Below are 26,829 nucleotides of genomic sequence, written 5' to 3' on the forward strand. Positions count from 1 at the left end.
TAAATGAGGGTACTCAGAGAGTGCCACAGCTCTATGGCATATGTGCAAGACAAGGTTTTTCTTAGTAATTGACCAGGTAGTGACACATTGATAGCAGCTGGTAAAATCCCACTTGGGACAAACAAACTGTTCAGTTGTTCAGAGGTTGAACACAAGCATTAAAATTCTCTCCCCAAGAAATCATACAATAATCGTAAATTAACACAGCCCAGATACCTGCTGGTAATGAGAGAATAATAAGTGGCATTTGTTAAGCACTTACTATGTGCTAAGTGCTGGGGTGGATACAAGATTACGAGGTTGGATACAGTCCATGTCCCACAGAGCTCATAGTCTTTATCCCTATTAAAGAGATGAGGAAACAGGCACAGAGAAGTGAAGTGACTTGCACAAAGTCACACAGCAGACATAGAGCAGAGCGGAGATGCCAGGTCCTTTTTACTCCCAGGCCCGTGCTCTATCCAATAGGCAATACTGCTTTTCTATTAACTGCTTCTCTGTTTTAACATGGGGGGGAGGTGATTGGTATATTCTCTGAGTATAAAAACGTCACTTCCAGCCCTTCATGACTCATGGTATTACAAGATTGTCCCCTTCCATGCCTACTCCTCACACACACCTGTGGTAATTCTCACATGCAGTTCCCTATGCTAACCCATTTAACAACAGACAGCTGTCCTTAAGACTCACATCTTTCAGACAGTCTGTCTTGAGGTTACCTGACTCAAAATAAGAAATGAATGGTCCCAATCTCCCACTTTCTGCATATAAAGCCACTCAGGCACCTCCACTTCTACCCAAGTTTGGAATAAATTCCCAGGATTGAGTTTGCACAATGGCAACAAGAATCTAAATCAGATTACAAATAAGGGGAGAGAAATGTAGCAGAGAGTTGAAGAGGATCCTTTAAGATAGAGGAGGGGAGAGAGAAGGAAAAAAGGAAAAAGAGATGGGGGTGATTGGACTTGTGGGAAAAAAAAGTTGGACTCCATATTGTTGTTGTGTGTTTCCCTATATTTACAGAAAGAAAAGATAACCATAATCCTAGACAAATTCTGTGGGAAAATCCTCAATAATACCCTGTGATTTCTTTGAGGTTTTTGAGAGATTGCATCCTGTTGTCATTTCTCTCATCTTTGAGTCATGTCCTCACTTATCCTTCAACTATCACTTTGAGAGACACTTATTCTTGGGGCTCCTATTAGTTCAATATGCTTCACCTTGTCTTCACCTCTGACTTTCACCCAAACAGCCAAACCCTTAGCTTACAGTAGTAAACAAAGAGAAGCAAACTTCTTTTTGCTTCTTTTTCTTGAAGAAGCAAACTTCAAAACAAAGAGAAGTAAACTTAGAAAAGCAGCGTGGCTCAGTGGAAAGAGCCCGAACTTTGGAGTTAGAGGTCATGGGTTCAAATGCCGCTCCGCCACTTGTCAGCTGTGTGACTTTGGGCAAGCCACTTAACTTCTCTGTGCCTCAGTTCCCTCATCTGTCAAATGGGGATTAAGACTGTGAGCCCCCCGTGGGACAATCTGATCACCTTGTAACCTCCCCAGCACTTAGAACAGTGCTTTGCACATAGTTAGTGCTTAATAAATACCATCATTAGTAGTAGTAGTAGTAGTAGTAGTAGTAGTAATTCTCTCCAGGCTTTATTGAACTTTATTCTCCCCAGGTTTCCACCAAATAGATCTTTCCCAGCATGAGGCTCAAGTTGTGTCCACTGTTTGGATTATCTATTGTTTTGCTTCATCTGGCCCACTGCCCCCTTTCATTAGCACTGAAAATGAAAGTTGGTCATCACAACAGTAATAATAATGATAATATTTATTAAGCACTTAATTGCATTAAATGAGTGCTTACTGTATGCAGAGCACTGTACGGGCACTTGGGAGAGTACAGAGTTGGTAGAAAATTTCCCTGAACGCAATGAATTTACAGTCTAGAGGGGGACACACACATTAATAGAAGTAAGTAAATGATACATATGTACATAAGTGCTTTGGGGCTGAAGGAGAGGTGACTAAACGATGCAAATTCAAGTGCAAGGATGTCACAGAAGGGAGTGGGAGAAAAGGAATTGAGGGCTTAGTCGGGGAAATCTTCTTGGCGGGGATGTGTGTTTAATAAGGTTTTGAAAGTGGGGAAGAGTGATCATCTGTTGGATATTAAGAGGGAAGGAATGGCAGGCTAGAGGCAGGACGTGGGCGAGGGGTTGATGGTGAGATAGACAAGATGGAGGTACAGTGAGTCAGTAGGTTGGCATTAGAGAAGCAAAGTATATGGGCTGAGCTGTAGTGGGAGGCCTTCCCAGACTGAGCCCCTTCCTTCCTCTCCCCCTCGTCCCCCTCTCCATCCCCCGCATCTTACCTCCTTCCCTTCCCCACAGCACCTGTATATATGTATATATGTTTGTACATATTTATTACTCTATTTATTTATTTATTTATTTTATTTGTACATATCTATTCTATTTTATTTTGTTAGTATGTTTGGTTTTGTTCTCTGTCTCCCCCTTTTAGACTGTGAGCCCACTGTTGGGCAGGGACTGTCTCTATATGTTGCCAATTTGTACTTCCCAAGCGCTTAGTACAGTGCTCTGCACATAGTAGGCGCTCAATAAATACGATTGATGTTGATGATGATGATGGGAAATCGGGGAGGTGAGGTAGGAAGAGGCAGGGTGATTGAGTTCTTTAAAACCTATGATAAAGAGTTTCTGGTTGATGTGGAGGTGGATAGGCAAACACTAGATGTTCCTGAGGAGTGGAGAAACATGGACTGAATGCTTATTATGTGCCAAGTATTCATTCATTCAATATAATAATGATGATGATGGCATTTATTAAGTGCTTACTACATGCAAAGCACTGTTCTAAGCGCTGGGGAGATTACAAGGCAATCAGCTTGTCCCACGGGGGGGCTCACAGTCTTCATCCCCATTTGACAGATGAGGGAACTGAGACCCAGAGAAGTTAAGTGACTCGCCCAAAGTCACACAGCTGACAATTGGCAGGGCTGGGATTTGAACACATGACTTCTGACTCCAAAGCCCAGGCTCTTTCCATTGAGCCACACTACTTCTCCAAAAGTGCTTACTGGGTGCAGAACACTGTACTAAGCACTTGGGAAAGTACAATACAACAATAAATACAATACATATAAATAAATACAATACATATAAATAAATAGACGCATATAAATAAATGCATTACAAATAAATACAATACCAATAAGTACAATAAATACAGCAATAAACACTGTATTAAATGCTGGAAGATATCCAAATAATCAGGTCAGACACAGGTCCCACATGGGGCTCACAGTCTAAGTATGGGGAGAACTGGTCTTGAATCCCCATTTTACAGATGAGGAAACTGAGACGAGAAGTTCAGTGACTTGACCCACGTCACACAGTAGGCAAGTGGCAGAATCAGAAATAGAGCCCAGGTCCTCTGACTCTGAGGCCTGTGCTCTTTCCATTAGGCTACTGTGTTTCTCAAAATGTTCTTATTACTGATTAACAAGTGGGGTAACTAATTATATTCCTTGCAGCATCTGACTGTTAAGTTTCAGCATGCAGATATTAACTTAGCTGATTTTTCTTCCTGCCTACTTCTTATTTTTCCCAGAGAAAGATAGGATAAGACCTACAAATTCACTTTGAGAATGAGTTGGCTATTCCTATAAAACACGAAGTAATGAATATAATTTGTCTAGGCAGAACAACTTGCATGGCTGTCATCTCTCAGACCTCTCTGACCTTTTATCTTATCTGTACTTTGGAAGCAAATTTATGGATAGGTTTGTAAGTTTTATCTTTATCCTTAAAATACTTGATAGCAGGAAAATTCCTCTCTAAAAAAATAAAAATTCTTCCTGCAGTTTCTGAGTTTGCCTAAAAAATACCTTAACACCACAGTTTTTGCTCTTCCCTCATGCTGGCCATCTGCTAGCTATCTAACTTGGGGGCTGCTTAAATTAACTATGAAAGATGATTCTCAAAATGAGCTATTCATGGTTTATTTTAGTGGCTGCAGGAATCAGGTGCTAGGAAATGTATTTTCATATGGATGAAGAGGTGATCTTTTTTTTCTACTATTGAAGCCCAAATGAGTTTATGTTTTTGCAAATAAGCATGTAAATAAGCATGACAAATTCAGCAGCTGATAGCTCATGTATATATCTACATATTCACTCTCCCAAACCTACCCACCTCCCTGTGTTCCCCTCTTCTTCCATGTCCCAGGGTAGATAGTTAATTAAATTCTAATTGCTATTTCAATCAATCAATGGTATTTATTGAGTACTTACTGTGCACAGAGCACTGCAGTAACCGCTTGGGAAAGTACATAGTGTTGAAAGTTGTGATCCCTGCCCATAAGACATTTACATGGGGGTAAACAACATTAAATTAGATTAGGATAGGGGAAATAGTAGCGTATACGAATGTTTATGTAAGTATTGTGGGGCTGGGGTGAGTTTTAAAATGCTTAAGGGGTATACAGCAACCAAGTTCATAGTCAATAAGCAGGGAGGGTGGATGGGGAAGTTAAGACCTTTGTCTGAGAGGGCCTCCTGGAGGAGACAGTGCTAGACTGCTGGATATGAAGAGTGGAGTTCCAGCCCCAAGGGAGAAAGTGGGTGAGGAGTCAGTGGTAGAACAGACAAGCTCGAAGTAGAGAGAGTAGCTTAGAGGACGGATGTGTGGGATGGGTTGAAGTAGGAAATCAGCGAGGTTAGTTGGGAGGGAAGAGCTGATTGAGTGCCTTGAAGTTGGTAGTGAGGAGTTTCCATTTGATTTGGAGGTGGATGGGCAGACACTGCAGGTTCTTGAGGAGTGGGGAGATGTGGACTGAATGATTTTTCAGAAAAATGGTCCAGGCAGTAGAGTGAAGTACAGACTGGAGCAGGGAGAGACAGGATGCAGGGAAGTCAGCAGGGAAGCTGATGCAATAGTCAAGGTAGAATAGGATGACTGCTTGGATTGGCCTAGTACCACAGGAAAGGGCAAATTCTAGAGATGTCTTGAAGGTAGAACCAACAGGGTTTCATGACAGCTATCACTATTTGCAAGAGACATATATGCTGTAACTCTGTTTTGTATCTCTTTAATCTATCCATGTAATAATGGACAGCATGCTGTGTGACTGTGAAACCCAGTCTTTCAACAGATGGAATATCGAGTTCCAAGAGCCGTTTCATCAGTGTCATCTATGAACAATATTCTAATCAAACATCAGGGCAAGATTATCAATACCGAGGACCCGAAACTGTCAGCTCACCAAGTACCAAAGAAGTGTTCGCAGTCCCACTTGAGGGAACTTGCGAGATGAATAAAAACTGAAGAAGCTGCTGAAATGGGAACTGAAAGGGGACATTTACAATCCCAGAGGGCAGGAAAAAGAAGGCTTTAAAGATATGACAGTCTTCTAGACTGTGAGCCCACTGTTGGGTAGGGACCATCTCTATGTGTTGCCAACTTGTACTTCCCAAGCGCTTAGTACAGTGCTTTGCACACAGTAAGCGCTCAATAAATATGATTGATTGATTGATATGATGAAGGAACATCTCAAACAGCCTGACAGCAGTGGCCTGTCAGGAGATCTCTACAACAATTGGACGAACAAGGGGGAAGAAATCTGAAGAGCAATTGTTCTCCTACAGCACAGGCTTCATGAAAAATGGGACATAAGGAGTCAGGATGGAAAACAGAGACAGGTCCGAAGTGTTGCAAACCCATTAGCACAACAAGTGGGTCAGTCCCTTGTTGGTCACTTCAGCCTCATTCACACACACAGTGTCATCTTCAAAAAACCAAAGACAGAACATATATATCTTTATCTGGCTTTATCTATCTATTTAGAGAAGCAGTGTGGTCTAGTGGAAAGATCACGGGCCTGTGAGTCATGGGACCTGGGAAATCGGGCCTGAGAGTTAGAGGATATGGGTTGTAATCCTGGCTATGCCACATGTCTGCTGTGTAACCTTGGGCAAGTCACTTCACTTCTCTGTGCTTCAGTTACCTCATCTGTAAAATGGGGATTAAAACTGCGAGCCCCATATGGGACACGGACTATGCCCAACTTGATTACCTTGTATCTACCCCAGTGCTTTGAACAGTGCTTGGCTCATAGTAAAGACTTAACAAATATCACAGTCAATATTATTGTTATTAGTATTATCATTATAGTTGTTGTTGTTGTTATTACTATTATTCTAATGCCGGCTTTGCCACTTAGTGGCCAAGTGACATTGGGCAAGTCATTTCTCTGGGCAACAGTTTCCTCATCTATAAAATGGGGATTTGATACCTGTTCTCCCTCCTACTTAGACTGTGAGCCCCATGTGGGGCCTGATGATCTTGTATCTACCCCTGTGCTTAGTACAGTGCTTCATGCTCGAGAAGCAGCGTGGTTTAGTGGAAGGAGCCCAGCCTTGGGAGTCAGAGGTCATGAGTTCTAATCCCGACTCCACCACTTATCAGCTGTGTGACTCTGGGCAAGTCACATAACTTCTCTGTGCCTCAGTTACCTCATCTGTAAAATGTGGATGAAGACTGTTAGCCCCACATAGGACACCCTAATTGCCTTGTATCTACCCCAGCGCTTAGAACAGTGCTTGGTACATAGTAAACGCTTAACAAATGCCATCATTATTATTACAGTGCTTGGCACATAGTAAGTGCTTAACAAATGCCATCATTATTATTACAGTGCTTGGCACATAGTGCTTAACAAATGCCATCATTTTTATTATTACAGAGCTTGACACATAGTAAGTAAACAAATACCATAATTATTATCTAGCTATGTAAGCACACTTGGCAATCCTTGCAAACTTGAAGAAGTGAATATTTTCACTGTAATTTTGCTTATTTCTCCATCTTTCATTTTTTTTGTGCAAGGCTGGCCAAGACCTGGTTTAAACCCACCTGGTGTTTAGTTGCAAAATCATATGCAATTGGCCAGTATCATTGTGCCAACTGCATTAGCAATCTGGATCTGTGCAAAGGAAGAAGATATTTGACTATTTGACTTGTTAATCAGGAAAATCAACATAGGGCAATCAAGAACTATTAAATTGTCATTTTACTAATGCCCTATTAGTAAGGTAGTTCCCATCTTTATAAAACTCTAGAACTTACTTCTAGCCTGCTTTCCTTACCCACATAATACATTCTAAATGCATTTCCATTGAAACAAAAACTAGTACATATTTACTATTCTATTTATTTTGTTACTATTCTATTTATTTTGTTAATGATGTCCTTCTAGCTTTATTTTTATTTATTCTGATGACTTGACACCTGTCCACATGTTTTGTTTTGTTGTCTGTCTCCCCCGTCTAGACTGTGATCCTGTTGTTGGGTAGAGACCATCTCTATATGTTGCCAACTTGTACTTCCCAAGTACTTAGTACAGTTCTCTGCACACAGTAAGTGCTCAATAAATACGATTGAATGAATGAATGAATAGTAAAGCTCTAATTTTAATGACCTTTATGGGTAACATTGATCGCAGTCCTTTTGATTGTGAATGGCATTTGTAATTTAACTTCAAAATTGGGCCATTGCAGTTTGTTTGATTCATGTCTTTATAGAACCAGCCTAATTGTAAATAATAACAGTGCTTGAATTTCCATGGACCTTTTAAAATTTCCAAAGCAGTTTGACATTACTGATCTCATTTTGGTCACACAACATCCCTGAAAGATAGTGAGAGGCAGGTTGTACTATCCACATTTTCAATTGAGGAAATTGAAGCAAAGAGAGGTTAAATGACCTTTTAGACTGTGAGCCCACTGTTGGGTAGGGACTGTCTCTATATGTTGCCAATTTGTACTTCCCAAGCGCTTAGTACAGTGCTCTGCACATAGTAAGCACTCAATAAATACGATTGATGATGATGATGATGATGATGATGACTTGTGGGATATCACACAGAGATCAATAGCCGAACTGGCACTAGAAATCGATATATAGGCACTTAGCCTATATTTTCCCATGAGATCACACTGGCACAGCCCAAGTGCATATAGAATGTAAACATTAAAATTAGGTAATAGTCACTGTGGAATTTGCTAAGTGATTACTATGCCCAAGCAGCATGAGAAGCAGTATGACTTAGAGGAAAGAGCGTGGTCCTGGAAGTCTGATGAATTAGGTTCTCATCCTAGCTCTGTCACTTGTCTGCTGGGTGACCTTGGGCAAATGACTTAACTTCTCTGTCCCTCAGTTACCTCATCTGTAAAATGGGGATTAAGACCATGAGCTCTAGGAGGGACAGGGACTGTGTCCAACCCAATTAATTTATATCTACCTCAGCAGTGCTTGGCACATAATAAGTGCTTAACAAATACCATTAAAAAACCCACTCTACTAAGTGCTGGGGTAGTCACAAAATAATCAGGTCAGCCATAGTTCCTGTCCCGTAAGGGGCTCACAGTTTAACAGAGGATGGAGAACATAAATTGAATCTGCATTTTACAGGGAAGGAAACTGAGGCAACTTGTCCAAGGTCACATAGCAGGCAAGTGGCAAAGTCAGGATTAGAACCCTGGTCCCCTCGCTTCCAGTCTTATATTCTTTCTACTAGGCCATGCTTCTGAACAAAGCAAAGCACTCCTTTTGTCAGGGCACATTGCCTTACCTCACACTCATGTAAGTCTGCTGTGCCACCCTCTGTCAACTCCATCCCCTCTCTGTTGAAAATGTCTTCGTTTGTAAAACAACCTCTCATTTGTATCAGTGGTCGTGTGCACAGATGAAAAAGAGAAAAATTACAAAATTAGGTCTAATTAAGAACACCCATCAATATCCCTATGAAAACAATACTTAAAATTATTTGAAGAAGCTCCCTTTATTCTTCAGAATAAAATACTGCAATCTCTTACTGGCTAAGAGAAACAAATGCTTGAGAAAAATATTCAGTTTTTTTTTCTGGTTTGGGTCTTTGCAGAAGGTTTTCATATTCTGTGTTAGCTTGATTCTCTCCCTTGTATTTTACTTGGGTGGTCTGTGTTTTTAAAGGTATTCTGTGTCAACAGATAAACACTCCACTACATCTGGAACCTGAGTTTCTTTAATGAAGAAGGGTTGTTAAATACAGGGGTTGGAAATCTGTCAGTCCCACTGGTGCATTTTGATCAGTGCTCATGTCCCTGACTCAGATAAACACTATCATCTCCTATTTTATGGCACACAAGTACAGTAATTCTGTAAAGTGGAATAATGTGCTAGTTTTCCTGATGTAACAGCATTGCCACCACAAAGCACCCAGCTTAAAGTAAATCTTGTCCCCACTAGCATCCAGTTATTAACATTTAAGTCCACAGTCTCTTTTCATTATCAGTGGTATTTACTGAGCACTTACTGTGTGCAGAGCACTGTACTAAGCTCTTGGCATAGTACAATACAACAGAGTTGGTAGGCATCTTCCCTGCCCACAAGCAAATAAGTAGACAAAATCTTCAGGAATCAAAGATTTGTTGTTGGGTTTTTTTAAATCCAGGTTTTGCTATTCTTTGTTGTTGTTAAATAGTATTTATTAAGTGCTTACTATGTAACAAGCACATAGATACAAACTAATGAACTAATCAGGATTACTACTCAGTCCTCTAGGTAGCTCTAAAAAAATACCTACCCTCCCATGCCCACCTGGAATTACGTATTACCCCTGCTTTTCACAAGTGTCTGAGTTAACTAAACCACAGGACTTTTGCTAGTTGAGGGCTTTTCATCATGTTGAGGAAATAGATGCAGTCTGAAGTCAACCTCTGGTGTCAGATAGCTTGAGAAATAGCCAAGCGTGTGTAGTTCTCAGGGAAAGTGAATATCAATGGCCTTATCTGCCTAATGAATTATTTCAGGTTAAGATGGTCTGTAGCTGATAGAATTCACTACCCAGCAGAAGCACTTCCATTCTTCAGCTTGTCATTTGGGATTATCTAGAATCCTACCTGACACTGGGCAGCGTATTATGCTTTCTCAGACTTGTACCTGTGGCAGCTACTGTGTTGGTGTTTGCCATCTGTTTCAGTGAATTAAGGGCTGGAGGATAAGTAAATTACATTAGATCCCCAAGAGGAGTTGAGGCCTACCAGGGTCAAAGCTCAAACCCTGTCCACATCAACATAGAATTAAAGTCCAAAAAGTTTAGATGGTCTTTCAGCCCTACTTCCCCATGATTCTGAGGAGAATACTTCTTGAACAACTGTTCTTATCAGTGGTTGCTTACTTGACAGTGTACAGTACGTTCTGAACTGTAGACAGGAGTGTCCTTGAGATATTAGATATATGAAACAGAGAAGTATGGAGATTTCCTTTGTGTTTTATAAGAAAATTTGACAGTTGGATTCTCTTCACTTAGTACTGAGAAAAGGAGTGACATGTGAAACTATTACATGATGTAATTATAGATGAAATTGCTTTTCTTTTCAGTCATACAGGGTCCTGTTACACGGAGAAGAAAGACTTCAATCTACAGGACTCCATTTTCATATTCTTAAAACTATTTAAACTGAAAACATAGAGAAATGTAAATGGCAATGCACCAGTAGGAAGGAAATGCAAGCTTTTGCCACCTCCTGCACATCCAACTTCCTTCCAGCAATGATCCTCACACTCCTTCAAGAGAAGTCTGCATCTTGATTAAGCAGGAAACGTCCCATTTTATTTGTATAGTAGAAATAGAATAGAAAGAGAATACTAAATCATGTTTTTCAGCATTGAGGGGACAATAAAGAAAAATAAACCAGAAAAAAATAGCATTTTAGAAGAAATTAAATATTAAATGAGATTTGTCTCAGTAATGGGAATAAGTCATCATTGTCATCATGATCATTATCACAAAGCATTTCATATCTATAAATAGTAGTAGAAATATTTAAGAGCCCACTAGGTGCAGTAAATTGTACTAAGCTCTTGGGAAGCACAGAATAAAGAAGTGGCAACATAGAAATATTTAAAGTAGAATAGTCAAAATAAATAATTGAATGCACAATTGAATAAACAATGCTGAGTATAAATAAATTCATAAGTTCTAGAGTTGGCTGAAGGATTTATACACCTCAAGGTGTTGAGAAGTTAAGCAGGGAAAGAGCATTGGAGGAGTTGGGATTGTAGCAGGGTTTTGACTGTGGGGAGAACTGTGGGCTGCCAGATTTGAGAAGGGAGGGAGTTCCAAGCCAGGGAACTAGTGAGAATGAAGGAACAGACAGGAGAGCCCAGAGAGAAAGATGGGTCGGCAGAAACAATGAGAGCAAGCTAAGTAATAGCACGTGAAGGGAAAAGACATGTGGAGATCATGGCTATGAAGAATGGGAGATACAAAAAGCGACAGATGGTTCAGGACGTGTAGTTGGAAGCCATAGGGAGTTCTTGGCAGAAGAAATTAGAAGAGCTCTTCCTTTCTAGTGTCAAGTCTTCAGTTCTTTTGATTCCACGATGCTGCACCAAAATGTCAGGGCTGGGGAAGTTTGAAGAGTGAAAGTCAAGGCTTCTATAGAGAACCTTCCTACTTCCCTAAACTAGATTGGAGAGGAAAAATGTTTCCACTTTTCTCTCTGAGTTAACAGTGAATGATTCAGGTAGCTCAGCACAATTTCGTCGAACTACCTATTCCACCCATCAGAGAAGGTTTCCATGTTATAGAAAAGAAATGGAGCGAACTACTGGCCTTGAAGTCTTCAGGTGGCAGGAGCTCTGGGCACTCAAGTGCCACTTAAAAAGGGGGGGGGGGCACTATCGCCCACCTATAATCCCAGTTGTTTAAGAATGTGCAGTAGACCTGCTTTGTATCCAAGTAATTCCCTCTTCTAGCTGATCTTTATATCCAAATGCAAATGTTATGACCAACCAAACTATGTTCCTGATGTTTTCAATTTCTAAACCAATTCCTTCCTTGGTAGAAGAGAATGAAAACCCAGTTTAAAGAATAACTGGGAATGATGTCAATAATTCTCATTTTCAATTTTAGTATTATTTTTCATGGTGCAAGTGCTGCTGTTTGAATGATCAACTAAAATAGAAATCTCTGAAGAGAGAACAGAACAGAGCTAATTACTCATCTTTTCCTGGGCAGGGACTTAAATATAATAATAATAATAATAATGATGATGGTATTTGTTAAGCGCTTACTATGTGCAAAGCACTGTTCTAAGCGCTGGGGAGGTTACAAGGTGATCAGGTTGTCCCACGGGGGGCTCACAGTTTTCACCCCCATTTTCCAGTTGAAGTAACTGAGGCACAGAGAAGTAAAGTGACTTGCCCAAAGTCACACAGCTGACAGTTGGTGGAGCCGGGATTTGAGAATGACCTCTGACTCCAAAGCCCGAGATGTTTCCACTGAGCCACTCTGCTTCTCCGTAATATCATAATTCACCTGCTATGGAAGCTGTGTGGCCTAGTGGAAAGAACTCGGGCCTGGGAGTCAGAGGTCCAAGGTTTTAATCCTGACTCCACCACTGGCCTGCTGTGTGACTTTAGGCAACTCACTTCACTTCCCTGTGCTTGAGTTTCCTCATCTGTAAAATGGGAATTCTTTCTTGCTCCCTCCTGCTTATACTGTGAAACTCATGTGGGATAAGAGACTATGTCCAATGTGATTATTTGGTCTCCATCCCCATGCTTCAGGGCTTGACATAAAGTTTGTGTTTAACAAGTACCATGATCATAATTATTAATGCTAATATCTTGTGACACAACTAATAGGATTACATTATCAGGTGCTTTTATTGTTGATGTTTTTGTTCTAAAATTTAAACAGGAGCCCTTTTTATATGTATTTGCACTTTTATAGAAAAATAATACCACAATACCACAAATCCCTCCTATGAGACCTTGGACAGGACCAACACAAAATTGTTGCTCATCAAAACCCTTGAAGACAGGATGAGACCCCCGACTTGAAGCTTTAGCTCTCGGTGTGGGTGGTAAGTATGTTGAAACTGCTAGCTCCGGAAATTGGGCAAGCCAAAAATATCAGTAGGTCTAGGAATGGTTTGGGTTATTCACAGATGAGAGGTTGTAATGGATTACTAGAGGAAAAGTTACTGTCTGCCTGCCGTTTTTTCCCAGGGTTTTTGCCCTCCATTCAACTGAGATCACACTTTCCAAAGTCACTAATAATATCTATTTGCGAGAGCTGACTGACTACTAATCCTCCTTGACGTGTTGGCTGGCCTTAACATTCTGAACTACTATCTTTTCCTGGAAACACTACTTAACCAAGTTTTTATTAATATAGTGCTCCTCGTTCTCTTACTTCTCTGTTCAATTCTCCTCACATTCTTTCATGAGCTCTTGCTTAGCCTCCTACTCCCTAACCGTGGGTATCCCTGAAGGCTGTGTTCTTTTATTCATTCAATCAATCAATCAATTGCATTTATTGAGCGTTTACTGTATGCAGAGCACTGTACTAAGTGCTTAGAAAGTATAATTCAGCAATTAAGAGAGACAATCCCTGACTACAATGGCCTTACAGTCTCAGAGTCTCCAGTCTTTCTGGGTTTCCCTTCTACAATCTACACTCACTCACTGGAGGAGCTCATCAGCTTCCCCAATTTTAACTACTACCTCTAGGCACATGACACCTAAATCTACCTTACCAATCTTGTCATTTCTCCTTCTTTACAATGTCACATTTCATCCTGCCCTATGCTTTCTCTGGATATCCAGTGCCAGTCAAGCTCAATATATCATTCAGACAACCATATTTATTGAGTGCTTACTGTGTGCAGAGCACTGTACTAAGCATTTAGGAAAGTGCAATATAACAATATAACTGACACATTCCCTGCCCACAGTGAGCTTACAGTCTAGAGGGGGAGACAGGCATTAATATAAATTAAAAAATACAGATATGTCCAAAGCTGAACTCCTTAACATCCCTCCCAAATCCTCTCTTTCACCTAACTTTCTCATTTCAATTAACAATACCACCATTCTCCCCATCTCTAAAGCTTACAATCTTGACTCTTCTGCCCATTTTCTAAAACATCAGTCTGAACAGGGAACAGATCCACCAAATCTGTTATGTTGTTCTCTGCCAAGCCTTACTACAATGATTTGCAATCAATCCATAAATTTATTGAGGGTTTACTCTGTGCAGAGCACTGAACTAGGCATTTAGGAGAGTACAGTACAACAGAGTTGGTAGACGTATTCCTGCCCAAAATGAGTTTACAGTCCAGAGATGTGTTTACAGCCTAGAGACTAGCTTTCAATCTAGAGACAAGCTTACAATAAGCACTCAATAAATAGATTGACCTCCCACTTCTCAAAATCTACGAATGATTACCATTACTCCTGACCATCAGCACACTCTCTTCTAATTATCAACTCACTTCTCATGGCTTAGTGGTTAGAGCAGGGGCCTGGGAGTCAGAAGGACCTGGGTTCTAATCCCTGCTCTGCCACTTGTCTGCTGTGTGACCTTAGTCAAGTCACTTTACTTCTTTTTATCTCAGTAATCTCATCTGTAAAATGGAGATTAAGATTGTGAGCCCATGCTGGACAGGGACTGTGTCCAACTTGATTTGCTTGTATCTACCCAAGTGCTTAGAACAGTGCTAGACACGTAGGAAGCCCTTAATAAATGCCAATATTTTTTTCTCCCACTATATCTCCCAGTTGCTTCATTCCTCTCAAACTAATCTACCCACTGTACCTCATCTTAGTAGTAGTAGGGGTAGTAGCAGTAGTTGTAGTAGCAGTATTTGTTGAGCATTCTGTGCAGTGCACTGTACTAAGTCAGAGGTGAGTGACTTATGATGGGTTATTAGAAGAAGATTAGGGGATGCAAAGGGGGAAAGATGGCATTTTAAAAGGTGCATCCTTTAATATCTCAAATGTCAAGGTGGGCAGCCATCATCACATGTTTCTTAAAGCATCCTATTACCTCTGGTGAAAACAGAATTCTTGGCTGGATGGGCCAATGGCCTAACTCAATAATGGTACTGCTTATGTTTATGTTCTGTAATTTAGAGTTGATTGAAGGTGCATTTTTCTTCTGGACTTTATTTTCTTTCCATTTGATTGGAAGTTAAAGCTTCCAAACGAGGGTGCACTTTAGGAAAAAAAAATACCTAAGTCAAAGAAGAATGCACTTAACAGGTCTATTCCTCACTGGGTGGATAACAGGGGATGTGAACTGTTTTTCAGAGTTCCAAACCTCATGCAAGACTGATTCAATTGAAGAATGGCCAAGGAAATTCAATATGAATTTTTGAAATAAAGTAGGAGCCGTGAAGTGGTTTAGTTTTACAAATGAGGGTGTTTAGTAGTCAGTTCTTTTATAATGCATATTTCCACTCCATGATTTGGATAAAACTCTGCTGAAGAAATAGAGAATGTTCTTCCCACGTCATATGTCTATCTGGATCCACATGATCCACCAGTCAGCACAACTAGATTTCATATTGGAAGAAATGATTGTGCACATGTGCATGACATTAGTCAAGAGGGGAGTACTATCATAATGTGAAGTACTTCAAGAATATAGCTATGGCATTAGGGCAGAACTGACTATGGGAAATAGGCTGTATGAACAGATTCCATTTTATATAGCGTTACCTTATATGCCATGTACTTTCTACTTTACCACTTGACTTTAAAAGGAAGGTCCTTTCTTAGTTAACTCTGAGGTTCCTTACCAAGACTGATTTTTCTGAAAGCCTAATAAAAGGTTACCAATAAGACAGATGAAGTTTTTAAAAATTTATTCTTTTCTTCTTCATACTTACTGAACACTTACTGTGTGCAGAGCACTGTACTAAGTGCTTAAGAGAGTACAATACAACAATAGACAGACACATTCCCTGCCCACAGTGAGCTTACAGTCTAGACTGGCTCTATGATTTATTTTCAAGCCAGACTGGATTTTGTAAAGTATAGTACATGAACACATGCTAATTTGCATATTTGAATGTGGGTTCCCCAGATGTTCATGAACGAGGCTTTTCAATGAATTCTCTGGTCATCTTCTTTGTCAGATCTTTTCATTAGAAAACCTACCTAAGGGAAACAAAAAAGAGCTAATATTGATATGCTCCCTGTAACTATCATCATCATCACCATCCTTGTCATCATTGTTATTGTCATCATCATTGTTATTATTCATTCAATTATATTTATTGAGCGCTTACTGTGTGCAGAGCACTGTACTGTGTTCCCAAGAACACAGTAAACACAGTTTGGGGCTTGCCCTCAGGAATTTTACTAATTCCTAATACTTTCTAATACTTTCATTTTTAAAATAAGAAGTAAAGAACCCAAGACCCCACTTCCTCTTCCTTTTGGCTCCCATAAAAGCCAGTGGCTACCATGAAATACAATTGCATAGATATATGAGCACATGAAACTGCAAGTATGGATATGATTCACGATGAATAAGATAGTAAATTCTAATGTGTGAAATGAATCATTTATTGCATGTTTCCCATTTTCTCCTATAATTTATTTGAGGAGCTAAAAGCTTAACATTTGAAGATGTTACCTGTCCTACATAATGTTTTAAAAATGTTAGCTATTTAAATGCTAATTTTCTCTGATAGAATGGCCTGCCTATAGGGAACCTGTTTGTATTATTTTTGTGGTGCTTCTTCTGCAACACAATAAGCTTGTAGCTGATGGTAATCATTTGCTTTACAAAGAGGGAGATGCACAGAGTAGAATAAAGTCCTGATATGCATGACTGCCTGATTATTTAGTTGACAGATGATGTGCTTGCTGACACATGAGATACTACCAATGCCAAATGAGCTACTTGGAGTTAAGTTTCATTATGAGCAGCAAGATATCAGACTGAGGGGCCCTCATGCCATCTAATTTGTTTCTTGTTCTAGTCTAATGTAAGCACTTTCTACCTGGACTTGGTTTTGATCATCTTAGGTTTAAGGATTATTTTAGAATTAGAAACTATCACAATCAGATGAAAAATTTTCACAAGATTTATTAAGGTATTATTTAATTTTTTTATTTATAAATAAAAAATTATTTATTAAGAGCTCTCACAAAGATTTATTGTTTAAACTGAAATAGACAACTTTCACAGGAACCAAATATGTGGGAATCTAAATTATTTAATCCAACAGGGCACAGAGCCCCACCTGAAGTCCAAGAATTCAAAATAGCAGATAGTAAACATTCTTGTTGCTTGTAATTAAGTTCTATTTTGATGGTCATCTTATTTTGTAAAAGCAATTCTAATCGGGCTTAGCTACTCTAGAAACATGCAGTTTTCCTATTTGGTGAGGTCAGAACAACCTTGGTTCCTGGAAGATTTGTAAATGCAGCTGGAGATGGTGGAAACCAGAGTCTCTCCTTTCAGATTATGGTTTTCTTTGCTTTCCCCCAAATTCATCACTCATGGTCTTCACATTTGTCTCAGAAGGTCTACCCACCAACATTAGTTAATCAATTAATAGCATTAATTGACCACCAGCTCTATACAAAGTGCTTAGGGATATACAATAGAGGAAGAAGCAGACTTCAAGTTAGCTCATTCCTTGTTTCTAAACAACACATCACTCCAGAAAGAGTGACTTGACCCTTATAAGTCTCAAGTTAATTAAAATCAGAAATCAGTCATTTTTCTAATTGATAAAACTCAGGACCAAAGCTTAAGAATTCTGTATAATTGATTTTGATGAGTTTCAAGGAATCTTAGTCCAAATTACAGCTACAGAAGAGAGTCTGAACCAACAGTGTCAGTACAATTGGTTAATATACATAGCTTCAGTTTGGCCTGAATGTGATTTGAACAGTAGCATAGACTGCACTGGGAAGAGGCTCCAGCCGAGAAACCAGAGAGGAGGCCCATGTACAATTGTGTCAATCAAGCCCAGGGTGTTTCCCAGGCTTCTCCACCTATGGCTCAGCTAGGCCAACCCAAGAACAACACAACTCTCTGCTACTCCTCCTTTAAAGTGCTGTAAAGGCCAAGGCCTGTATGTTCCCTTTTAAAGTCTCTTTGCCCTCCCCTGCATAGAAAAAGAGCAAATCAGAGGTTGCAGCAAGGATGTCATCCCAGAGGCTGCTGGGACTTCTTCCCAGGCTATGGAGGAGAGGTTTGGCATAAGTAGGGAGAGGTATCTGGGCGTGCTGGGAGCAAGGGAGCCAGATCCCTGCAGAATAGTCACTCAGTCAATCAGTTGTATTTATTGATTGCTTACTGTGTGCCTAGTACTGTACTAAGTGCTTAGGAGAGTACAATATAACAGGCACATTCCCTGCCCACAACGAGCTTAAGTCTAGAAGCGGAGACATACATTAATAGAAATAAATAAAATTACAGGTGGATACATAATTGTTGTAGGCCTGGAAGGTGGGATGGATAAAGGGAGCAAGTCAGAGCTACACCAAAGGGAATGGGAGAAGAGGAAAGGAGGGTTTAATCAGCGAAGGCCTCTTGGAGGATATGTGCCTTCAATAATGCTTTGAAGCAGGGGAGAGTAATTGTCTATTGGATATGAGGAGGAAGGGCATAGAGAAGCAGCGTGGCTTAAGGGAAGGAGCACGGGTTTAGGAGTCAGAGGACTTGGGTTCTAATCCTGGCTCCACCACTTGTCTGCTATGTGGCCATGGGCAAGCCATTGAACCCAATCTGCTGGTCTCTAGACTGCAGCCTGAGTCAAAGCTCAGGGAGCAGAGCTTAAAGGGGACTGCACGGATATTGACAAGGTAAACCAGCAGAAGGGTGAGTTGGAGCCAAGAAGAGGTTATTGGCTATGGAAGGGCTGTCATTAGTGTGGGGCTGCCATTATGGCAGATTCTGCCAGTTTTTCCTTTGTTCCTTTCGTTTCCATTGTATCCCTTAACCAGTGCACCAAACGAGGCCCAATTAATGATATCATTTCCTTCCTCCAGGCCTTCATCAATAAATCTAATCTTTTTTTCTTCCCCCTTCATTCTCCATGAAAAAAAAAATTTTTGGTAACTAGCACATTGCGAGACTAGGCTGACTTTAGACATGAAAAGTTTTTTGATTGGTGGAAATCCAAACTCTTTTTCTCAATGTGGAGAAATTTCACCTTTATGAGGTATCCCATTTAGTGAGGTCCCAGAACCCTCTCCTCCCAGTAGTAAGATTCACATGCAGGAGACCTTTCCAGATTAGCCCCGCTGGTCAAACCAAGCGCCCTCTTCCCATCCTTGAGAAGCAGCGTGGCTTAGTGGAAAGAGCCCGGGCTTGGGAGTCAGAGGTTTTGGGTTCTAATCCCACTTGTCACTTGTCAGCTGTGTGACTTTGGGCAAGTGACTTAACTTCTCTGTGCCTCAGTTACCTCATCTGTAAAATGGGGATGAAGACTCTGAGCCCCACGTGGGACAACCTAATAACCTTGTATCTACCCCAGCGCTTAGAACAGTGCTTGGCACATAGTAAGCACTTCACAAATACCAACATTAATAAATTAATCCCTTATTCTTGAAAAAGCTGCACTAGTGTACCTATAGTAAGAATAATGGTTATGGTATTGTTAAGTGCTTACTATATGCCAAACTCTATAGTAAATGCTTAACAGATACCACTAAAAAAAAATTAAAGTGTTGGGGTAGATACAAGATATCAGGTCAGAATCAATCCCTGTCTCACACAGGGCTCCTAGTCTAAAGGAGAGAAAGAACGGATGTTGAATCCTCATTTTACATCAGAGGAAACTGAGACACAGAGAAGTTAAATGACTTGCCCAAGGTCACAAAACAGGCATGCAAAAGAATAGGGATTAGAACCCAGGTGCCCTGCCTCCTAGGCCCATGCCCTTTCAGCATGGTCCAGTGGGTAGAGCATGGGCTGAGGAGTCAGAAGGTCATGAGTTCTGCCACTTGTCTGCTGTGTGACCTTGGGCAAATCACTTCACTTCTCTGGGCCTCAGTTACCTCATCTGTAAAATGGGGATTGTGAGCCCCATGTAGGACAGGGACTGTGTCCAACCTGGTTTGCTTGTATCCACCCCGGAGCATAGGTCAGTTACCTGACACACAGTAAGTACTTATTATTATTTCACAATTATTATCATTATTACAACTAGGCTATGCTGTTACCCATTCAGTTGAGGCTGAGCTTGTTGACTTGTTTCTATTGCTTCTTCTGCCTATTTTCTTCATGATGTAGCAATCAGTCAGTCAGTTGTATTGCCTAAAGGCCTCAAGGGCAGGGATCATGGCTTATTCTTGTTTACTACCTCCAGATCAGAGTAACACATTCACTCCCAGGGGGCTGACTTAGAATGCCCAATTGACAAATGTTTTTGGATGATGGTGACCTTTCATATTTAAATCATCCATTTCCCTCAGGCTAATTATTCAACAGCTAAGTGATAAGAGAAATAGAATCAATTATTGAAATGAAAAGCATTTATGCCAATGGAAGGGAAAAATAAGGATTTCCCAGAATATCCATTCACTGGCTCACATCAGCTTCCCTTAAGTCCCAAAATTCTTCCCTAGCCCCTCTCGCTGCTACTATCTGTTGGCAATAGCCCTGTTCCTAGAAGTGTGCTGTGTGACCTTGGGCAGTCACTTAAAGTCTCTGTACCTAAGTTTCCTCATATGTAAACTGGGGATTAAACACCTCCTCTCCTTCCCCCTTAGACTCTAAGCCCCGTTTACTGAGGCTGATCTGATTGTATTGACTCTACACCAGGACTTTACATAGCGCTTGCCACGTAGCAAGCACTTGGAAAATACCGCAGTAATTATCATAATTTAATAACCTTGTCTATATTCCACTTGCAACCACAAGTAGGAAGCTCTGAGAATCTGACAGGGCAACCTAAGCTAACAATCTCTTCTGTGATAGTTCCCAAATGAATCCCTGTCATTTTTCTTTAAGGGAGCCTATTAATCAATCCATCAATAGTATTTATTGAGTGCTTACTGTGTGCAGAGCACTGTACTAAGCACTTGGGAGAGGACAATACAATAGAGTTGGTAGACATATCCCCTGCCCATAACGAGTTTACAGTCTAGAGAGGAGCCTAGTACAATGTTTAACATGATGTAGGCACTATGAATATTGCTGATGGAGAAGGTTGAAATAGCACATTACAAGATATATCTCTAGACTGTACACCAGTATAAATTCTAAGCTCCCTGTAGGCAGAGAATGTGTCTACCAACTCTGTTTTATTTTCCAGAGCTCTTAGTACAGTTCTGTGCACACAGTCAGAGCTCTAGATTGAACTAGATTTGGTTCCAAATATTATAATAATGATTGTGGTATTCGTTAAGTGCTTAATATGTGCCAGGCACTGTGCTAAGCACTAGTAGATACGAGGTAATTGTCTCTAAGTGGAGCCAGGAAACTCTGCCCCTTTAAGGCCCCAGAGGCTGCTGGATCCTTCTCTGCCCTATATAAGGCTCCTGAGGCAGGGCTGCCTTAGTTTGCAGGTGGAAAGGAGACAGAGCATGGCCCATCCAGGGCATTAGTGAGTAGGGGCCTTTGGCTGCTTCAGCTATCCCCCTAACTTTTTTTTAGGGTGGGTCTGGGAATGGAGTTGCTGGGATTATTGTTGCCTATTCTATTGGAGATGCTGGTGATGATGATGTGAGGGTGGGGGGATAGGGTTATCAGTGTTGGGCTGGTTGGTTGGAGAGGGAGTTGGAAGAGGTGTTGATTCCAGGGTTTCAGAAATGACTGAGATGTATATGTGGTTAATTATTGTTATGGTATTTGTTAAGCGCTTATTTGGGGCCAAGCACCATTCTAAGCACTGAACACTGTTCTAAGTTGTTTGAACTGTGGATGTTGGGGCAGGTAAACTGTGGGTGTTGGAGTGATGAAGGTTGGGAGGGCAAGGAAGAGCTGCTGGTTTGCTTGATACTGATGGTTTGGGATGTTGATAATGGTTTGTATATATTTTGCATTGCCTGGTTTGGGGGGGTACTAGGAAAAGTGGGGAGGGGTTGGGGTGGTGATTGTGTCGAGGGTTCTGATTTTGTTTCTGATATTGCTGGGGGGAGGGGCAGAGGGAGGAGGGAGTGTAGGCTGAGAGATGCCCTTGCTTGTTCAGGCTGAGAGTGGAGAGCATAAGCAGGTGTGGAGGGGGTGGGGGAAGGCTTTGGGAGCAGATGAGAAGCAGCATGGCTCAGTGGATAGAGCACGGGCTGGGGAGTCAGAGGTCATGGGTTCAAATCCCAGCTCTGCCAATTGTCAGCTGTGTGACTTTGGGCAGCGTGGCTCAGTGGAAAGAGCACGGGCTTTGGAGGCAGAGGTCATGGGTTCAAATCCCAGCTCCACCAATGTCGGCTGTGTGACTTTGGGAAAGTCACTTAACTTCTCTGTGCCTCAGTTACCTTGTCTGTAAAATGGGGATCAAGATTGTGAGCCCCCTGTGGGACAACCTGATCATCTTGTAACCACCCCAGCACTTAGAACAGTGCTTTGCACATAGTAAGCGCTTAATAAATGCCATCATTATTATTATTATTACTTCACTTCTCTGTGCCTCAGTTGCCTCATCTGTAAAATGGGGATTAAGACTGTGAGCCCCACGTGGGACAACCAGATCACCTTGTATCCTTCCCAGTGCTTAGAACAGTGCTTTGCACATAGTAAGCACTTAACAAATGCCATCATTATTATTATTATCTTTATAGATGGCCTTGGTCTTGGGGAAGGTTAGGCTGTTGCTACTGCTGCAGTGTTCAACCCCTTGTTCCTATCTATCCCTGCAGGGCAGTGGGCAAGGAACTAGTGCATGTGGCAATTTTAGAGACCATTTTTGGAGTTAGAGAATTGGGTATGGCAAAATTACTGTCCAAATTAAATCACTATCATTGCCTCAACCCAAGAAGAAAGAGAAACTATGAGCATGTGGAGAAACTAAAGTAGAGGGAATAGTTTATTTTTCCTGAATTCACACAATATAGAGCATCTAGAATGACATATCTAAAGTGACTGCTAGTTGTGGGCAGGCAACAGGTCTACCAGCTCTGTATTGTACTTTCCCAAATACTTAGCACAGTGCTCTGCATACAGTAAGTGCTCAGTAAATACCATTGATGATGATTTTGCTCTGGCAAGCATTCATTCATTCAGTCATTTATTGAGCACTTACTGTGTGCAAAGCACTGTACTAAGTGCTTGGGAGAGTACAATACAACAGTAAACAGACACATTCCCTGCCCACAATGAGCTTACAGTAGCAAACTAGGTAGCAAATTACCTTTTAAGTTCCTCTACTAGATTTTAAACTTCTCCATTAGATTGTAAACTCCTAGAGTGCAGGCATCATGTCTTTTGCGTCTTATGTGTTTTCTCCAAGTGCTTAATACAGTGCTCTGCATAGAGCAAGCATTCAGTAAATACCACTGATTGATTAATTGATCATTGACCAAAGGTGTTCTTGATCAACTGTGGGATATAGAAATGGACAGCAGATGAGGGTGCTTTAACGTCCTTTGGTGAACTTAAAGCAGAAAAAGCATATGCCTGACAAAGTTAATTTCCCTTAGATCTACTGTAGTCAGCAAAACAAAAGTCCAGAGACCTGTGCCCGGGGTTTTCTGGCTCCTTCCCTAGGAAGGTAAAGTCTGTTATTTTCAGCTGACTTCAGTAAAGTCAGCTCCTGTCCCAAGGCAGATGGCAGGGTCCAACCTAACCAGGATGTCCTTTCCTGGCCGATAATTTCCCAACAAGCATCCACTCAAACAAAACATCCATCTCCACGCAGGAACAGACATGCTGGGTTGGCCCTGACAACGGATTGCTCGTTTTTTTTTTTTTTTCCCTACCCACACCAGCAACCCAAACTAGGAAATCAGTCACGTGTATTTATCCATGGGATCAAGGATATGACAGTCACCCCGGACTTGGGTAACTGCATCCTCGCTTGCAATATCTCTGATTGTAATTAAATACATAATTTGTATGGGGTATTATAAGATGTTGATAAACTTTTCAGTGTTTTGACTAACTTGCCAATAAAATGTGGCATATAAAGGAACCAGTGCATTGTGTATATGATAAATGATGGTGTGAGACATGCTCAGCACAAAAATAAAATCCATTGTAGACAGAGCATAAATGTAATACAAAATGGATCAGCAGGCTGCTTTATTACACTATATAATAAGTAAAACTGGGCAGGCTCTATCTGCTTGACTGCCCATTAAGATAGATTTTTTTATCACTTTGACGGGCCTATTATGTATTAATTTTCATTCTGAATATGATCAAACACCAGCCTACTTTCCCCAACCTCCATCCCAACTTCCCTTTAAAGATTGTTTGCAAGAGTTTGAATAATGGCGCAAGAAAGGCAACTGGTAGTTGCAGTTGGTTTGGTTAACTCCATTCAGAGTTTCTTTTATTTCTTTGCAGTAGGTTATAGGGAAGGTGACCATGCACCTGGAGTTAGTTTCCATTCTATAGTTTAGAACATTTTCCTTTGAGTCCTTTAAAATTGTGCATCCTTCTCCAGTTCTTATAGAGCTTTGGTATAGTAGGAAGAAGGTCTGTAGACATATATAGGAGTAAGTCCCCTTAAGGAGATATTTCACTTTCCAGAATGAATACAGGTCAGAAAAGACAAGCTCGCAATCCACCATGGTCTCTCCTCGATGACCATGGTCTCTCTCCTGTGGTCATTCCTCGATATATGGGTGCCTGTGATGTCTCTTTCCTGAGGCAGTCCAACTCTCAGTGAGGGCAGATGTTATGAAAGTCTCCAAGTAGTCTGAGACATGAACCCATCTATTTAAAGAACAGGAATGAGTGAACCAACAACTTACCCCCAAGTTATCACCCAGTTGACATTATAAACTAAAGAGATTTCAAATAGTGGGCATACAGTTTCCTTTTATTGGCCAATCTTCTGTGACGACCCCAGAAAAAATTTTGCCCTCACTAAATCCCCAAATTATACATACGTTGAGGAGAGGCAGGCATAAAGGAATGATCTCACTGTTGTGTTTTGGTCTAAAATAATATTTTCCAAGGAGAAATCATGATGTTGCCTGTGTATGCCCACCACTCTACACCCTCTTTCTTTCAGAGATCAGGTTTCAACTCCTTATCACCTTCGCAAGAAAATCCCAGCAATTACAGGGTAACTGTACAGTTTGGGTTTTTTTTCTCTTTAGAATACACAATCCTTATTTCCTGGAAAATAGTCTAAAGATCATTGAAGCAAGAGCCAAATAAGGAAATAAAAAGGGTGAGCTGATGAGCTGAACTGAGAACCCAATAAGGCTATGCTTACTTAAATCAATTTGCCATCATTAGCCAGAAAAAATAACTCACACATTTCATCTTGTCACATTATCAAAATAAGGAACTATTCTGAGTCTCGTCTCTAGAGAGGCACTTCTTCATGGAAGGGGGACATGGCTCCCAGAGAAGTAGCGATGAGGGCAAGGTGACATTCTTGTCACTGGATCCTATTTTCAGTGCCATGAAACTCCATAAAGAAAGTGACATGTGAGGCCACTTCTCATCAGTCTTCATTTAGACAGATTCTCTTTGGGTTCAGGAAGAGATTTCACAAATATAATCAGTAAATTTGAAAATGGCCTCATGGGAAACCTGTTGAAAGTAAGATAATGTCAAGGAAGAAAGGGGGTACAAAGAGAAAGAGAAATTCTTAAGAATGTCTTACTGAGACATTTTTTTGCCTAACCACAATGACTCTGCTGATGACAAGATCTCTGAGAGCTGCCAAGTTCTGCAATTCCACTTCACTCATTTTACAGGTGTAGTGCACAATCACTCCTGATGTGGTTAGTGGTTACCTAATCAGTCAATCCGTAATATATATTGAGTGCTTTCTCTGTGCAGAACACTATATTGAGGACTTGAGAGAGGACTATAAAATCCATAGCAATGAACCTTGCTTTCAGGGAGCTTACGATCAGGCATGGGAGAAACACCCTAAGGTAAACTATACATAGAAGGAAGTAATCAAGTGTAGCATAAACTACAATCATAATGCAGGGCATTTGGAAGTGCTTAGGTGGCCCTCAGTGCTGATACACGAGCTGGGAGATATAAGGTAGGAAGATTAGAAATGGATCAAGGAAAGCTTCCTGGAGGGATGCGATTTCAGGAGAACTTTGAAGATGGCTAGAACTAAGGTCTGTTGGATATGAAGTCACAGGAGATTCCAGGCAGAGGGAGAGGATGTGAGGAAGAGCCTGCTGGTGGAAAAGGCAAGTACGAGGCCTAGTGAGTACGTACGCTTGAGAAGAATGAAGAGTGAAAGAGAGTGGGAAAGGGTAATGAAGTGTCATCTGCAAGGAAGACATAGATGAAGCCATGGACCAGCTGAGTTTGCCAAGAAAATGAATGTAAAGTGAGAAGAGGACCTAGGACGGGGCCAGGGTTGGAAGATGAAAGACTGACGAAGAGACTAAGAGTAAGACTGAGCACCATCGCCTGGAGAGGCAAGAGGAGACTCAGGAGACAATTGTTTTTGTTGTTATTTTTAATGGTATTTGTTCAGCATTTACTTTGTGCCAGGCACTGTGCTAAGCACTTTGGGAGAAGAAGCGTGGCTCAGTGGAAAGAGCATGGGCTTTGAGTCAGAGGTCATGGGTTCAAATCCTGGCTCCGCCAATTGTCAGCTGTGTGACTTTGGGCAAGTCACTTAACTTCTTTGGGCCTCAGTTACCTCATCTGTAATATGGGGATTAAGACTGTGAGCCCACTGTGGGACAACCTGATCACCTTGTAACCACCTCAGCGTTTAGAACAGTGCTCTGCACATAGAAAGTGCTTAATAAATGCCATCATCATTATTATTATTATTATTAGATACAAGATAATCAGGGGGAAGACAGCCCATATCCCAAATGGGGCTCACGGTCTTAATTCCCATTTTACAGGTAAG

The sequence above is a fragment of the Tachyglossus aculeatus genome, chromosome 16 (assembly GCF_015852505.1).
Source record: "Tachyglossus aculeatus isolate mTacAcu1 chromosome 16, mTacAcu1.pri, whole genome shotgun sequence".
In the NCBI taxonomy this organism is placed as follows: Eukaryota; Metazoa; Chordata; class Mammalia; order Monotremata; family Tachyglossidae; genus Tachyglossus; species Tachyglossus aculeatus.